This window comes from Etheostoma spectabile, chromosome 21, assembly GCF_008692095.1.
Source record: "Etheostoma spectabile isolate EspeVRDwgs_2016 chromosome 21, UIUC_Espe_1.0, whole genome shotgun sequence".
Classification (NCBI taxonomy): Eukaryota; Metazoa; Chordata; class Actinopteri; order Perciformes; family Percidae; genus Etheostoma; species Etheostoma spectabile.
In genome coordinates, this window is record NC_045753.1 from 16,535,585 (window position 1) to 16,552,769 (window position 17,185).

Sequence of the window (17,185 nt, forward strand, 5' to 3'; positions counted from 1 at the left end):
AACTAATATTTTCATCACTTTTGGCAGGGTCCAAGTCTCGTCTAGGGGTAAGTCGACCACTGATCAGGAGAATCTGCAAGGCCGGTGTGTGTCTTGTGCTCTTGACATGTAAAACTTTACATTTCCTTGGGTCCTAGTTAAATCTGCAAATGTAGAAAATATATAAACTCAAATCTGTTGTGTTACATCAATTGGTGATAAAAAGCGGTACATTGCTATTTTGAATTGTTTTTCCTAAAATGTCACTGATTATTACGTAACATTTGTTCTTGTGTGACCCAGGTGAAACCGACTTCAAATGAACTTTTCAAGCCAATTATCCAATGAATTTACCATTAGACAAATTGTACATTTAGCACTCGTGGGTGTGCCATAATATGAAACTAAGGTGAAAATACATTTCTCAACAAAGAGTCTGGTTTCTGTTTCTGACAGCTGGGTCCCATTATGACATGAAATCAGAGCCTCCTCAGGGTCCACTGTGAGGACGTCTCGCACTGCCCAGTTATCAAAACACAGCACGGAATCCACTTAAGCCTGGTCACTGGCTACATTTCAAGTCACTGCGTGTAACAAAAAGAGATAGAAAATACAGAAATAGTTGGAGGAGGTCAACTGTAGCCTACTGGAGTAATTATACAGTATAGAAAGAACTAGATGCTAAAAGGTGATGTGCTTACACTTACAATCTAAGCTATATGAACATTTTGATTGTCACGCTGCATGCTTCCTTGACATTGTGTGAGCTCCAATGGTATTTATTTTGTCATGATAATAATCGTGTGCAAATACAAAAAATACATCAATGTATTATGTGAGGAACAAACAAGGGTACAAATTCTGTAATGCTCCAGATTCCTCTACACAAATCCACACAACCAGGTTGTTGCTGCGACTCACAAGAATACACCATCCGATGATTATGTCTTATTAAATTAAATGTCACTTACAGGCAATGTGGAGTGCTTCCACACACACACACACACACACACACACACACACACACACACACCACAACACAAACCACCACACACCAAAGCTCTCGTCTCTCTCTCTCTCTCTCTCTCTCTCTCTCTCTCTCTCTCTCTCTCTCTCTCTGCTGCAGTCACTGTACCAGTATGGTGGCAGCTTCTGACAATGAATTAGCAACCAGAAAGAGACTTTAATATGATGCTGTAACAAGGAGATTTCACTTCATAATACCAAAAACTAAAGAAGGCTGTCTCTGCTTTGCGAGACATTGAATATTTCATAACACCACGGGCTGACCTGGGGTCATCCTGTGTAGAGGCCAAGATACTCAGACATATGAATGATGCATTTACAACAGTGATGTGCACTGTGCACAACATAAAGGAGCCTCATGGAATTACTGCACTGACTGTTTGTGAGAAAACTGCAGGGACTTTTCTTTGGAGTCGGGCAATGAATATGATCCATGATTGGATGATTTATTGAGGCCAATGACAATCTGAGTGTGTGGGACGAGACCTGGTGCTATCTTTACCCTTCCCTCTACCTCTGCTCATCTCTCACTCTCCTCTATTTATGGAGCACTGCAGTGTATATGGTGGTTCAGTACTGGACTGCAGCCCACGGGGGACCTTTCGCCAGCTGAACAACCTGCACAAAGGCAGCATGAAACGACAAAGAGATATGGCTGTTTCACCCCCTCCCATTAGTTGCAATTGACTATAAATACTCACATGTACAACATACATCCAGATGTGAACACAGAGTGTAAGATGCCGCCTGACTCCCAGCGTCTTGTTTTATTCGCCTACCAGAAAAGCTCTGCTGCCGTGAGACAAATTGCTGCGTGGCATTAGCACTACAGTGAAGGATGAAAGTGCACCGAGCAAGGCAAACAAGCATCCCATTACAACCGCCACTTAGCAACAAACACATCTATTACAGCGGCTGAGCAAGGCTGGAGGTGAGCCTGCACACACCTCCAACAAGCTGTAATCCAGGGCAATGAGATTCAGAATGCACTACGCTGGGAATTTCAACGAGAATGAGAAAAAAGGGAAAACAAATGGCCCTCCCACTTTTTCTCCCCACTGAGGAATCAAGGGCCACAGCCACTGCTTACATACTTGAGGAAAGAGTCTCTTCATCCGATGATGTTTTATGATTTTTTTTGCAACCCTGTTGAGAATAGGAGCAGCCCCTTTTCCACCATCATTTTTTACTACGGACACGAGCATGACATCACTTCCACAGAGACGGGGCTGCTCCACTCATTGGTTTCACTGTATCATAGTGATTAATGGAGATCTTAATACACTGACCTGGTAGAGCTTCCGCTATTCTCTTTGTGTGCTAGTGGAGCTCTGATATATACAGAATGTATGTATGTATATATATATATATATAAATATATATATATCTCCCACAGGTTCATCCCTATATCCCCATGGCTGTACCATACACTCTGATGTGTGTCATATCAATTTTCAGACAAAAACGCATAATTCCCTCCTTTTTTTAACCACACTAATTACTGTGGTGCAAATCCTGACTGCTGTTGTCATGGTAATTGCCTTTCGGGGGGTTATGGCGCCACTAAAGCTCAAGTGACAGTGAGAGAAAATGAGAGGAAGTGAGTGGTAGATTGCGAAGGAGACACACACTGCTCATTGTGTGCCAACATATTTCATGTTTCATCTTGTTTCATGGCGTGTACTATTGGCAGTTTACCTTGACTCAAAATGATCTGACCACGGTGCTGCTCCGCGTCAATGCCAGAAAATGAATTTGATGTGGGTGAGTGGGGATAAGTGTTCTTTCAGCACTGAGCCGAGTGCCAAGAGGTCCCAGAGCAGAGACCCGCTCCCCGCCATTTATCCACTGCATTAAATGGATGTGCTGAGTTCAAGGAGGGGTCAGTGAAATATAGGGGACAACATATGTCAAACAATACGTATAGGAAGAGAAAAGTAGGATCATAAAAACCCTTTTATCATTTGGCAGGTCTCAGACAGGTCCCTCCCGGCAGAGGGAAAAAAGCGAAAAGCCTCACGGATTGAAGCGCTTGATCATCATTATGGAACAACAAGAGGCACCTCTGACAGTTGGCACCGACATAACACTGAAATGAGGATGGTTTAGCTTCTACAAGGTCTTAAGGGTTCAGAGCATTATTGTGTGTGTGTGCGTGTGCGTGCATGTGTGCGTCACTTTGGTTGTCGCAGTGCCCTTAGGATGTCCTTGTGTAGTGTTAAGTGTCCTACTGGACCTCAAGCATGATTGGCTTTCTGCTGTTGACACTTATTATTTAGACACTTCATCATAATGTTTCTGCTAATATCACTTTAATTAACTGCTGTTGTCTCTGTATTTTATGCTCAGTAAGTTTTGTTTTATGCGTCCTGTTTTTATTTTATTTTCTGTCATGAAACACTTGCAAAAATATCCACAAGACAAAAGACATAAAACAAACAGAAGATAAAATAGATTGTGCGTTATGTATACGAAAATAAAATGTTATGTATAAATTGAAGCATGACAAAAAAATGAAATATTTTCTAACTTATAGTCATATCTAGCCATATGGATTTGTTTTGTTCATTTGCACAGGTTTTAATATATTTCTGCCTTTTATCAAATTAGTAACTGTATTTCCGTATTACCTCTGCCAAGGAGGGTATGTTTTTGATTTGGTTTGTCCAGGTTTGTGTGTGTGTGTGTGTGTGTGTGTGTGTGTGTGTGTGTGTGTGTGTTTTTTAATGGAATTACGGAAAAACGAAGGGCCAGATTTTAATGAAACTCGGTGGAAGGGTGTAGCTTGGGCCAAGGTAAAACCGATTACATTTGGGAGCTGATTTACTGGGCAAATACACTAATTATTTTTCACTTTTGATAATATTGTTAGATAGGGTTTGTGTTACATTCATGTGGTGTCAGAATAATGGTAGAAATTTGCTCCCAAATGGGAAAATTCACACTGCATTAACATTGTGACATAGGGCATGCCTTGGCGGAGGTCTGAGCTCTCAGAGTGACTGTATAGTTTACCTGTGTTTTATTTATTTGCAGCACTGGTCAAAGTAAAGATATTTAATTTATTTGCATGTCCAGTTCATTGGCAGTGTGCTGAGCTCTTAGTCACTGCAGACTTCCAAGTTTTTCAGGATTATTTCCTCTGTATAAATTAGTGATTTGTGTGGCTATACCGCTACAGTTAAGGAAGGAAATAAGGTTTACATATTTGTGAACTGGCCCTTTAACATAAATATTTCCATAGAGTATTGAGATGTATTTTTTAACTTCATGATGAAGGACACTGACAAAAAAAAGATCCCTTCCAGCTGAATTCTAACTTCTTCACATGACATTCTGCATTTTGTTGCACACACACACACACACACACACACACACACACACACACACACACACACACACACACACACACACACACACACACACACACACACACACACACACAAATAGAGGCTAATTCAATGTTGCAGCCGCTGTTTGTTTAGTCATGGACAAACAAAAGCCTGTGCCAGCAGCTTGTTGGTCTGAAAGGGATTTATTCCACTGAGTTTGAAAGGAATTGTCAAGAAGTTATTTACAAATCAATTCTACACACAGAGGATCTACTCAATTATAAAACACACACACACTCTCACAGAGCTCTAATACAATTTAATCCTTTATGACTTGTGCAACTTCTGCAAAATCACTGCGATCCTTTCATGCAGTGATGTAAAGATATATTCTTTGAGATTGTGCATGTTGTCAATAACTTTGTGTGCGGAGTGTTGAAATATTTGCAGCGTTAGTACGTTGTATGTAATTTTGAATGTTAAATTAATCATGAGATGTCGAGAATGATGTTTGAAGTGGACTTGTTACAGAGTATATATAATCCCTTATTAAGAGGAAATGATTAAGTTCTTAAACAGAAAACTATTATTTACTGCAGCACTCTCATCTTAACCCTGGGAAGGCAAATCGCTGCAGAACTTTAAATTTAGTAGCAGCCTAATTCCTCCATTAAAGGACTAGTTCTACATTTTTAACGAACTTTATTACTTCCTTCAAAATGTGTTCAAATAACATTAAAAACTAAAAAATGAAATAGGCAACATTTTAGAAATGTTCATACATGCTGTATATCCATACTCTGATGATTCGGAATATGCAGCCTCTACCAACCACTGCATTGGAAATTGTCATTTTAAATTAAGATATTCACAACATGTAGTCAGGAGTTCATTTGCAGGTGATCACTGTCAAAACACAATATTTACTGCTGTCACTCTGTTGAGATGTGAAATTATATAAATGCATTTAGACACCATGCATGTTTTGACAATGTGTCAGAAATAGAAGCAAAGAGGAGTTTCAGCCCTCAAAACTGCCAAAGCTATCTCTCACCCCATGTTTTTCAGATTATTATAAAGCATCCCACTGCCTGGGAATTGACAACACTGCAGAGACAGCCTGAAGTTACACTTTGATGGACACGGTAGCCTATCTCTGTCCTCAACTTCAGTGGTGAAATTGTGACCCCCTGGTCATTTTGGTGGGGCCTTATCAGCACTTGCCAAATGCATGATTTGTGGACAGTCTAGCACACTAATGGTGCTAACGCTGCATGCTATCCACATTGTGGCAGCAGAATATATTGTGGAAATGGGATGGCAGGCTCACCAATCCAATTTGATCGGTCTGAAATGGAAAACATAGAGGACGAATCCTGCTGAATATTGTTTTTATTATGCTATACTGACTCACATAAGATGGAACAAATAATTAGCGCAATGTTTTAGTGTTGGAAAATTAGGATTTCAGGGCTACCATAAAGATAAATGTCAGCTTAAAGTGTATACAGTAGGTTACAGTGCAACCTTTTAGTCTGTGATCCTCCCGAGCAGAGAAAATCCACTGGGTGCAACCTTTAGAGGCAGCGGATCTCCAGTCCTATCTAAATCCTCGAATCAGTGGCAGAAAATCTATATCCTCTAAAAGGTGGGGAGTTACATCAAATAATAGATATATGAAATCCATCTTGTTTCTGAACTGATGTCCTTTGTAAGAAACAGATCAATGTGAAGGCCTCTCCTTGAATTGCCCACAGTGGCACAGAAATCAGTAAAAACTTTAGGAAACACCTTGAAGGTACAGACCACGGCAACGTCACTGGAGCCAAGGTGAAACTTATGAAGAGCTACTAATGTTACAAAAGACCTGATGTGAACTCTATAGACAACCTTTAAACATGTATTGTGACTTTGGGAACTCCTGGTGGTAAGGTATGTTAATGCAGACGACAAAGTGAAGTTTTGCCATAAAACATATTCACGGACATTCGACCACAGTCAGTTTATTCTCCCCCAAGCAGCTAATGTAGCGCTGTTAGCTGTCGCTTGCTGGCAAACCACACAGCAACTAGTCACTGGCTCAGCTCTCGGAGCTAAATGCTAATGTCAGCATGCAAACATGCTCACAGTGACAATAAAACATGTTGATATTTAGCAGGCTGTAATGTTTACCTTGTTCACAATTTTTTGTTGGCTTGTTAGCATGCTGACATTTGCTAATTAGCACTAAACACATGGAATAGCTGAGGCTAATAGGAACAGAGGTGTCAAAAGTGTTAACATTTATTACTCAAGCAGTATTGATGCTAGAGTTTAAAAAGACTTCTGTTGAAGTTGAAGTATCAACTCAAGCTTTTTACTCAAGTTAAAGTGTAAAAGTACTGGTTTCAAAAGTACTTTAAGAATAAAAAGTAATGGAAGGGGGAAAAAATAAAATCAATATGCATTTACGGCGAGTTTCGGAAACAGTTAGCTCGTGGTGCTTGGGTGAGCAGAGCTTGTAGCGCTTTCGAAAGGAGTTGTTTTTGCATCAAACCGTTTTGAAAAATTCTTCCAGGGCCAGGGAAGTAGAAGGGTTGGCTGGTCTTCCTGGCAACCAGCCTCCTCGCTGGTGCTTGGTTGGGATATTTGCTCGAGTTTTCTTGAGTCTCTGCCAAGGGCATCTTCATACAAGGCTACATATGTCTTCCTTGCTGGAGTGTGATGGGATTTGTGTCATGTTTAGGTGTGATGGAAACCAATAGGGTGTCGGAATGGTATATGTTTATACTTATCATCCAACCACAATCAAATTCACTTTATCCGGATGGCGCAATTTACCTGCATGATTTTTTTTGTGTGTGTTTTTTTTTGAACAATGACAAGCCGGAATGAAAAAAAAAAGCCGAACTGAAAAAGGCGTAACAAAGCTATTTTTAAAATGTAAGGAGTAGAAAGTACAGATAATTGCATGAAATTGTAAGGAGTAGAAGTAAAAAGTCTGCTGTAAAATTCAAGTAGGGTGCTAGATAAAAAGTTAGGGGATCACCAAACTCATGAAAAAACATGCATGTAAAAAAACAAAACAAGCTTGCAATAACATCAGCAGCAATGTCTTTAACCGGCATACTGTATGTATGATGTTGGGAAACTTTTCCCCGTGTTTTCTGCTCATATTCACTCAGTGTAGAACGCACACAATTTTTACATGATACTGTAATATGACACTACAACACAGCAGTCACAGTTTCTATCTGTGTTCTTTATATGATTATTTGTATGGTATTTTCTTGGCTGCCTCTTTTATTGGCAAAGTATTTTCACCTTTGTTCTGGTTCTTTTTCTCTCTCTCTCTCTCTCTCTCTCTCTCTCTCTCCAAAACACAGTATATAGCAACGATGTAAGGGCTACAACTGCTTTAGCTGCTCTATCCTGTACTGTTTAAATGATAACAACAGTGAACCACTCACTGAAAGCACAGGTATTAAACATTATATTTAAACAGCACATTATTTACATGCTGTTTTTTATAAAACAGAATTACCGATGATTAAGTATTCTTCTGCAGTGGTGAAAATGTTTCCTGTTTATTTTTGACGTTCCCCGCAAGAGTAATCAAATTATGATGATTTAGATGCTCTCCTGATAAAGTCTCGGTATTCAAACATGCATTTATTGTGAGACACTGTTCCTTTATCCCCACTTTGCTGACTTAAATGCTTATTAATAGATGGCATCTCTAATGAAACCTAAACAAATGCCTAGAAATTGAGTTAACCCAGAAATATGCACATTAAACTGTTGTGTGTACACATAAGTGTCCTTTTATATTCTGCACGATGAGTACATGTTTTCAGTGGAGTTAACAGAGCTGTGCAGACGAGTGCCTGAGCGCCTGGTTGCTCTCCTTCAACATGTCAGGTGCTGTGTTTACGCAGCCTGTTGCCCGGCAACCTCTGCCAAACAGACCGGTGGACGAGGGATGCAAACCAGCAGAAGTAGAAGTTGTCATGAGGTGAGGTGTGTGTGTGTGTGTGTGTGTGTGTGTGTGTGTGTGTGTGTGTGTGTGTGTGTGTGTGTGTGTGTGTGTTTTCTGCAAGCAGGTACTACTGCTGCCCTCCGTGGGGCCTAACAAGTGGTTGTACCTTTCTAAGTTTAATTCCAGTACATGCGTCTGATGTCAATAACCTTCCGGTGAGTTGGGGGGGGGGCGATCTCTAGCTCACCCAGTAAGAGCGTGCGCCACATATAGGCTGAGGCCTTTGCAGCAGCCTGGGTTTGATTCCGACCTGCGGCCCTTTGCAGCGTGTCATCCCCCATATCTCTCCCTTTTTTTTGTCTTACCACTGTCACTCTAAAAAAAAGAAAATTAATAACTAAGAAGTTCAATTTGAATTTGTGCAATAAGGCAGGCCTGTTTTGTTCTTTCAGTGAATGATTGTAAAGATTTACAAAAAATATGTATACAGCATTTACTATCAAACCGGGATTGCAGTAACGTAAACCACGTATCCAGCTAATTTGAGTCGCTCATGTAACTGTAATGTATGTAACTTAAAGGTGCTCTAAGCGATGTTGGGTGACAGCACTTCTTGTTGACGTTCTAAGTATTTTCAAACAAAACGACACTAGCTCACCCCTCCCTCCTCCACATCCCCTCCCTTCTGTGCTTCCATGCACTAACCCTCCAACCTCCACCCCCAAATCCTTCTTGTCGATTAGTGTCTGTTTTTGAAAACAGTAATCACATTACTGTAACATTATGGCCCAACACTGATAGAGGTTTTCTGACTTTCTCCCTCTGAAAAGTGATCAACCTCTGTTCTTTACATTGCCCCATTAATGCTAGTGTCACCACAAGACAGATATCTGTGAAATGTATTAGTGATGTTTGTAAAAATGAGATCATTAGTGTACTGAGAAATCAGGGGGGGAAAAGTCAGGCAGGTGGGCGCTCAGCAGCCGAGCAGGAGGAAACCCATCCTCAAGTTATATTTCTTTCTCAAACGTAGCTATTTTAGTTCTAATCCTAATCGTTTACTAGTATATGTTTCTTGTTCCTGTGGATAACTGGACGAACTCTGATGCGGACAACAAGCAGCTAAAGAAGACGTTGATTTCAGAGAAATGTGTCATCAGAGGAAAACAGCGTGTCAGTTCCTTGGAAAAACAGCACGAGCATTTTTCTGCACTCACCAATTTGCACCAAGAAGAGGCATCCATTGTAGAAGAGATCTCAGTACACCAGAATGCAATGAAGCAACATGTTGCATTTTCAATAAAGGGGCACAGCTCTTGGCCTGCTATCAATATTGCTCAGCTCTACAAGATATACCTGCAGCAAGATCACACATGGGGGGGGGGGGGGGGGGGGGGGGTTTGGTGAGTAATTCTGTGAAAAGCAATGAATCGCTAACTGACGGTGGATGTTCGAGAGAAAAGCAGATAGACAGATGATAGATTGATGAGCATGGGCATCCAAGGTTGTGTTTTTGAATTACACACTTAGATTGTGTCTTTCTGTCGGAGAAGTCAATTATCACAAGAGGGAATCACTACGCCAAACTGCTTTGATGGAAAATAACTGAAGAGATTCACATGACCTTAAAAAACATGACATTTCCCAGTTGAGCTGTAACCCATCCTCTACGATAAAGAAGAGGAGAGCATCTTACTTAAATGTCACAGTGCTGGATGGACTAGCTCTGATATTGTTTAAACTGCCATCTTGGCGAGATGCTTTTTTTATTAGCGCATATTAAAACCGCAATGCAATTTTCTGTGCTATCTCATTAAGCCCTATAATGTCTTGCTAATAATTAAACACTCACATTTAGTGGAAAATGAACTGGCAGAGGAGATCACAAGCCTGGGATTCTGACAAACACAGTATGCTTTGACTATAATTGACTTTTCACTCTGCCCTGGAGTTACAGGAGAATAATGGGGCTGGAAATAGCTAGTTAACCTCCTGTCAGGTAATACATAAAAGGAAAACAAAAGCAGCACTGCAATATTTCTACACAATCTCCACTGAGAGGGAACAGAGGGATGTCAAGGTGGGAATTGTTACACTAAGTGATTTTATAAAGTGGAACGCCCACTGTGAGCTCAATCTGCCACACAGAGATTGTTTGACGCAAATTATACATAATTCCCAGTGCATGACAAAACATCTATAACCACCAGTGATAGGGTGGTTCAGCAGCGCAGCACTGCGTCGAAAAGACAACAAATAACTGAACATACATTTAAAAAAAACGTTATTTTATTATTATTATTGTTTAGTACAAGGTGAACAAATAATTGATCAATCATGAAAAGTTAAAGAAAGTGTTGGGTGAGTATGGGTAAAAAAAACAAACCTTTTTCACCATTGATGGGTTCAAATAAAAGATTTACATACTGAAAGATGGTTGTGATATTACATGTTGGGTTTTATTTTACACTCTTTGTTGATCCCATTGGGGAAATTACAATTTACACTCTGTTGGTATTACACACTACACACATGCCTGAAATACACACACACACACACATGCTCAGGTTGTTTACATGCACTGATGGAGAGATGAGTGGGCTGCGATTGCTAACCAAGTGCTGGGGGGGGGGTTGTGCCTTGCTCAAGAGCACCTTGGCAGTCTCCAGGAAGGGAACTGGCATTTTCCCGTACGGGGACTTGAACCACCCGGTTCCCGGTTCCCAACCCAACACCCTACAGACTGAGCTACTGCCACCCCCAAAATATTTCTCTTGTAATGTTGTGTACTAAGAGTAAATATGATATTTTGTAAAAAGATGATGATGTTTCTTTTGTTTTCTTGGTGATCTATGGACTATAACTGATCAATAGACTGCATGCAAGGAAACTGGAAACAGCCTCAGACCACATCCTGAGGAGAGATAGTCGAAAACATTTGGTGAATTGTGCAGCGAGTTTTAATTTTAAGAAATGAATGAATTACCTAAATCAACAAAACATGTGACTTTGACACGGTATATCTGATTGTTTTCTGCTTCCCATTGACAGTCAACTTAGTTTTTTTTTTAACCATGACCCTTCATTTACCCTAACCACATCTTTATTATTTTAACCATGACCACGAAGGTCTAACTAAGTAACCAATTTTCACAAGTACTTACCATACCAAAACCATGACATTCACCAAACCCTAACCACATTGTTTTATGGCTAATCCCAACCCAACTTTAGTCAGAGCAGTGAAACGGATTTTCTTTTAGTCAAACTGGTTTTTATAAGCCTTACAAACTGGGAGTGTGCAGTGTAATAGATGAGGACTTACATTTTAACTGATTTCACACACAGCAGTCCAACTTTATGGAAGTGCATTTCTAAATGTCGCTTTAATTGATCAAATGACTGAAAGAAAATCAAGCAAATGTTTTATTAAATGTTAAACGGAAAACATTCTGCTACTTTTCTCCGATGTATTTTTTTTTCTTGGTTCCAGCTTCTGAAATGTGAGGATTTGCTGCTTTTTGTCTATTTCATATTATTGTTAATCAACAAACATTTTGTTGAGGTGTAAAATTTCAATGCCACCTTGGCATTTTTCAAAAATCATTTTTGGATTCAGCAGGCCCACCTACTAAATTATTAATCAAACAATAATAACACTAATAATAACAAACTGATTAATTGTTAGTGGATCATCACTGTAGCAGCATCTCTATTGTGTGATGTGGTGTTCTTTAAACAAGCATTATTATATCTGTGCCCTTTGGTTAACTCGAGGCAGTGTTATATTTGCTGCATGTCAGTGTTGCAGTGATCATGTTATTCCTCTCAGTATATAGCAGCAAAGGAAACATGTTGTCAACCCCCTTGCATCTTTCTCTCTCTGCACTGTCTCCCTCTGTCTCTCCCACTTCTTCATTGCCCGTGGCCTGAGGGAACAGTTGGCTTTCTGAACACTCTTCCCCCTTTGTGAGCACACATTGATTGGCTCCCCGCTCCCCTAAAAGCAGAGCAGCATGGGGTGCCGGCAGCCAGCTTTCTGCTGGTGCTGCTCAAAAAAAGTCTAAAAGAAAAAACAAGTGGAGGAAATCATCAGGAGGCTTCACCACAACCTGTCAAGGTATGTCTGTTCTTTTTCTATCTGCCTCTCCCGCTGTAATGAGAATCAATGGGGGTGATCGCAATTCCCTCATGTCTTTTTGTCAAATGGAGTGCAATAGTTGTCTCCTGTTTGCAAAGCCCTGTCCTCCTTCTCATTTCCCTGCTGATTCTCTCCATCGTTTGCAATCCTATTGGTTGACCAAACTTCACTGTCCAGTCGGCAGTGCTGTCACCAGGTCCCAAACAATCCCCCCCCCCCAATCTCTCAATATAACACAGTTCTTTGGAGAGGGATGAACCTAAGGGGCTTGGTAAAATGAAAGCCCAAAAGCTGTCGTCTGCAGCTATAATTTTAGTCACATTTTCATGTTTCAGCGAAACAAAGTAGAGCAAAATATGCCAGCACAGCTCTTGGACATCGTAGTAAAGAGACCCCTGGGAATGCATGACTCCAACACTATCTCTTTCCATATTTTCGGACATACCACCGAGCAGCATGAGCTCTCTGTCCACGGCAGAGTAAAGTGTGCACTGGGAACACATTTGGACTGGAACAAAGCCAGCGGTTGGTTGGTTGAGGAGGATGTGGGCTGGTCTCCGGAGCCTGTCGGTTGTTCATTCATACACCAGGTGGAAACTGTAAATGAAATTGCAGACATCTCCCTGACTACACTTTCAAAGATCACATTGTGCTGCTTTTATGTAAGGGGGCAGCAGGACGTGCGGGGTGCAGGTCCAGCATTGACGATGTGTTTTGTACTTCTCTGAAAAAAGGGTTTGTCTACACGTGGCAAATATAATCTCATGTAAAGAAAAGAATGAGTGAAGACATGCAGGAATATTTACTTAGTTGAAACTTGGGTCTTAGACAAAAACTTTGTCTAACTTATTCAGATATAACTCACAAAATCAGGCAGCATTGTTTTTTTCTGCGTCCAAACCTACAAAACTGATGCTGTTCTGTACAGTCCATTCATCTTCATGACAGCCATCTGCTCCACGACCTAGGCTACTAGACAATATGGGCTTTTATGGGGTGCTACACTGAAATTAACAAACCATGGACCCCGATAGAAAGGAAGTTTTAGTGTAATGCTATTATCCAGCATGCTTTGAGAAATATAAGCAGGGAAACACTCTGGATGAGTTGTCAGTTATCGGTCAACCCTGTGTCCTAAAAATGACGTTCAAATCCGGCATCCTGCGTGTGATCAGGTTCAGATACAAACACATTGTGGTTATGGTTGGGAAAAGATTGGGGTTTTGCACTCATGTCACCACAATGATATTTTAAATCTTCTAAGTTGTTACAAGCGTGGTCAACTGGGGGAGACTGCAGAGCTGGGTGATATCTTTCTGTAGGTTCATCATTACGAGCAACCCCTTTCACATTACACAGCTATTTTTCACCCATTGTTAATATATAAAAATATGAATCAGTGCAGCTTTATAATCACCAAAGTGATTCCTAATATCCACCTCTAAAGCTCCATGGTGTCTAATCCACCTCTGTTGTCAGGAGAAGTCAACATGGGTCGAGTACAGAAACTCAATTCAGAAAAGGCTGACGAACGAACCCACGTGGGCTACGTCTCGCTGTGGTTTGACAGTGTTAACCACCACACCAGCACACACAATTACAAATCCTACTGTGGATGGCCAAGAACCGCCCTTCAATAGCACTTGATTGGTTGGGGTTAGGCAGTGACAGCTGGAGTGGTTAAGGTTAGGATAGCCGATTGATTGGACAGGGGATAGGACCTGTACATGTCGGCGTGGATGCCTGGCCAATAGTAGTGTGTGAATGCTATTGAAGGGCGGGTCTTGGTATATGGCCATAGTAGGATTCATAAATTTGCCACCAGCACACCCCTGGCAGTAAAGCATGTTGGGTAAATATGATGTCACACTGAGTTTGCACTGTTGAACATGACCTGAGTCTGATTTAAAACAAAAAAAACATTTCACTGTTTTTGACTGAGTCTCCTTGACCCAGTTGTGATACGGAAAAACTCCCATCTATATTTGGACCAGTGTTTCTGTCTCGCTTCGGCGTACATCACAGACGTCACATGTTTGGAGAGAGAAGGTGTCACAACGCTGTGATCACAAGTCTGACAGGGTGATCCCTTTCAAAACATCCCAATGGAACACTACGGGGAAGATTTTACAGCATAAGGGTCAGCTATTCTGTAGAACATTTTGAAAGTAGATAACATTTTTATATCATTGGGTGTAACATGCATCGCATCTTTAAATTTGTAATGTATTTCTAACTGACCTGGAATTTTAACTGTTGTACCTCAGACCAGGAAAAGGACAAGTTTGGTGACTCACATAATTCACAATACAAGAAATTTTCCTCAAAAACACCTGTAGTTCCTCCAGCTGAGTGTGACAAATTGGTGAATGGGAGCTATTTTAAGCTACTTAATAGGCCACAATTAAGGAAGCGGGAGCATCAAACGGCTGCACTTGAAATTAGTTGTATGGTATGAAATATAGCTCTAATCTTCTACATTACGCTTTCATTTCAAACAAATGTTAGCATTTTGTCTCATACTCAAATAGAGTTTTGGCAATGAAAAGAACCTTTTTAAACACGGGAAGCCAATTAGTAAACAAAAACAGATTCTACCTTATGTGTACTTCAGCAGCTGCAGATTCTAAAGTTACTTGGCCGCTCACTCTTTAATTAGACCAAATCATTAGTGATAGAAGCAAAACATTAGTTTTTGTCCTTTGTTTACTCTCTTTTAATAAAGTAGCTTTTTTATACAAATGTAAGCTGTTTATTGTATTGAACGCACATGGCTTAATTGCTTGATTTAACAAACAGCTCAATAAATGTATGGGGCTTTGGTATCCTGAAATCAAAAGTTTGCTCCTGCATCCCGATGCCACTGCTGTGAATCACAATTACCCAAAGTTTTCCAATCTCTGTTAGAGGGAAATGTTCACATTAGCCAATGCAGGGATGGCTTACGAGCCTGGAACAGGCTGAAATCAATGCTTCCTGTCACCTTTTAGCAGGACAAATGGCGCCTATTGTTCCAGCCTATCCCTCCCCCTTAACTTATAGACAGCTGGGGTGGATGCACAGGCCAGAAAGCAGGGACTCAGAGGACTCACCAGCAGAGGGGATCACTTGTATGGTGACTTTTGCTAAGAGCAAAAACATTTTGTGAGAGAAAACTTCACTGTGACCTATAATCACATCCCATCTTTGAAGAGTCAGAACACGCAGGGTGGTGTGTTTCTGACTTCTGACATGGGGTGATTCCAAACAGGCCACAGTGGCAGCCGCAGGTCAGTGTGTGTGTGTGTGTGTGTGTGGGGACTGGAGTCTGGATGCTGCTTGGCACAGTCATGGCTCCTTGACGTCAGCGCTCAGCCCAGACTGCTGCTGCTGCTGATGCCGCTGCTGCTCTCAAACATGTCTTTGTTATTCAGAGCTTTCCATCAGAGAGCGGCGACCTGCAAAACACGGAGGGTGGCGTCAGCTCCGAGGAGGATCATGGGATGGAAACGGGGGCATGTGCATGCGTCAATGCGCTGGTGTGAGGGAGTGCGCGTGTCAGTTGTTGTTTAATACGCTATTATCTATATAATAGTGGATGTTTATTTTTACATTTATATATTCAGATAATATATTGACTAAAGACTCATGATGATGCTATTGTCAATACCATACCTAATATCAGTATCCTACAGTATAACGTTTTTATATTTTAGTTGTTTTTATTTTACAATTATTATAATAATAATAATAATAATAGTTGTTGTTGGTATCATTATTTATTATTATTTTACATTTTTGTGGGTTTAAAAAAAATCCATTTTTATCCATTATTAGTAGCTTTTAGCCTACTTAAATATAGGCCTACTTAATTTAGCCTACTTATACTTAATTTAGCCTACTACTATTATATATAGTATATATATGATTATTTATCATAAAGTAATATTAATAAAAAACACGTTTTTACTATTATATTTATAATGAGAGTATATATATGTATATATGTATATATAATAGTAAAAAACGTGTTTTTTATCAATATTGCTTTATGATAAATAATTCATTTTTAATCGCAATAAATAGGCCTAACCATTAGCCTACATGTCGTTAAGTTAACTCAATCAATAAAGCTACCACATAAAACACCCAGCATGCCCAATTTCCATTTTAATGTGTGGGCCCACTTGTCAGCAATAGGCTATGTTGCCTATTCGCTTTAAAAAATAAAAAAAATAAAAAATCCCCTCAAATCAAAAATAATGACCACGCAATTATGGAATGGCGTTTTATTGAATGATAAATAAACAGCAGATCCAGTGTGGGCAGATGGCTGCTGGCTGAGCGACCATCCGGCTCCACTCCCGGCTCTCTGCTGACGGCGTCTCCGCGTCAAAATCCGCGACACATTTTGTCAGCAGCCACGGAGCATGGGTCCCTTCGGTAATAGAATAGCCAATGTAATTTGACACTTCAACTTACTGCGCTCCCTCCGAGTCTACTCAGTTACTCACCCACTGACGTTGAGCCCATTCTCAGTGGCCGTGAGGGGGGAAGATATTTAAAAAAAAAACAAGAGCCGAACATTACCGAGGACTTTCTTCGCTTCATAACCCGGTGAGTAACTGGAAAACTTAACGTCGCTTGTTCCCGGTGCCGCGCTGCGAGGCTCTTGTCTCGGGAAGGTTTTGTTTCCACTTTGGCTCAGATTGTTTCTCAACAATAGAGTGACCACTTCAACTGGCACTGTGGAGCACGTCGGAGCCTGTA

General features: G+C 40.6%; 1 protein-coding gene across 4 annotated transcripts in view; it reads left to right on the forward strand.

Moving 5' to 3' along the window:
- Nucleotides 1–16,779: 16,779 nt before the first annotated feature.
- LOC116671078 (zinc finger MIZ domain-containing protein 1) overlaps nt 16,780–17,185 on the forward strand; it is a 129,183-nt gene continuing 128,777 nt past the window's right edge. For 3 of the 4 annotated variants that reach the window (XM_032502009.1, XM_032502010.1, XM_032502011.1), the window contains exon 1: nt 16,781–17,032. The gene's annotated coding sequence lies outside the window, so the exon portion shown is untranslated. Of the gene's footprint in view, nt 17,033–17,185 lie in introns of all 4 variants that reach the window. The other variant, XM_032502008.1, reaches the window with a different exon arrangement.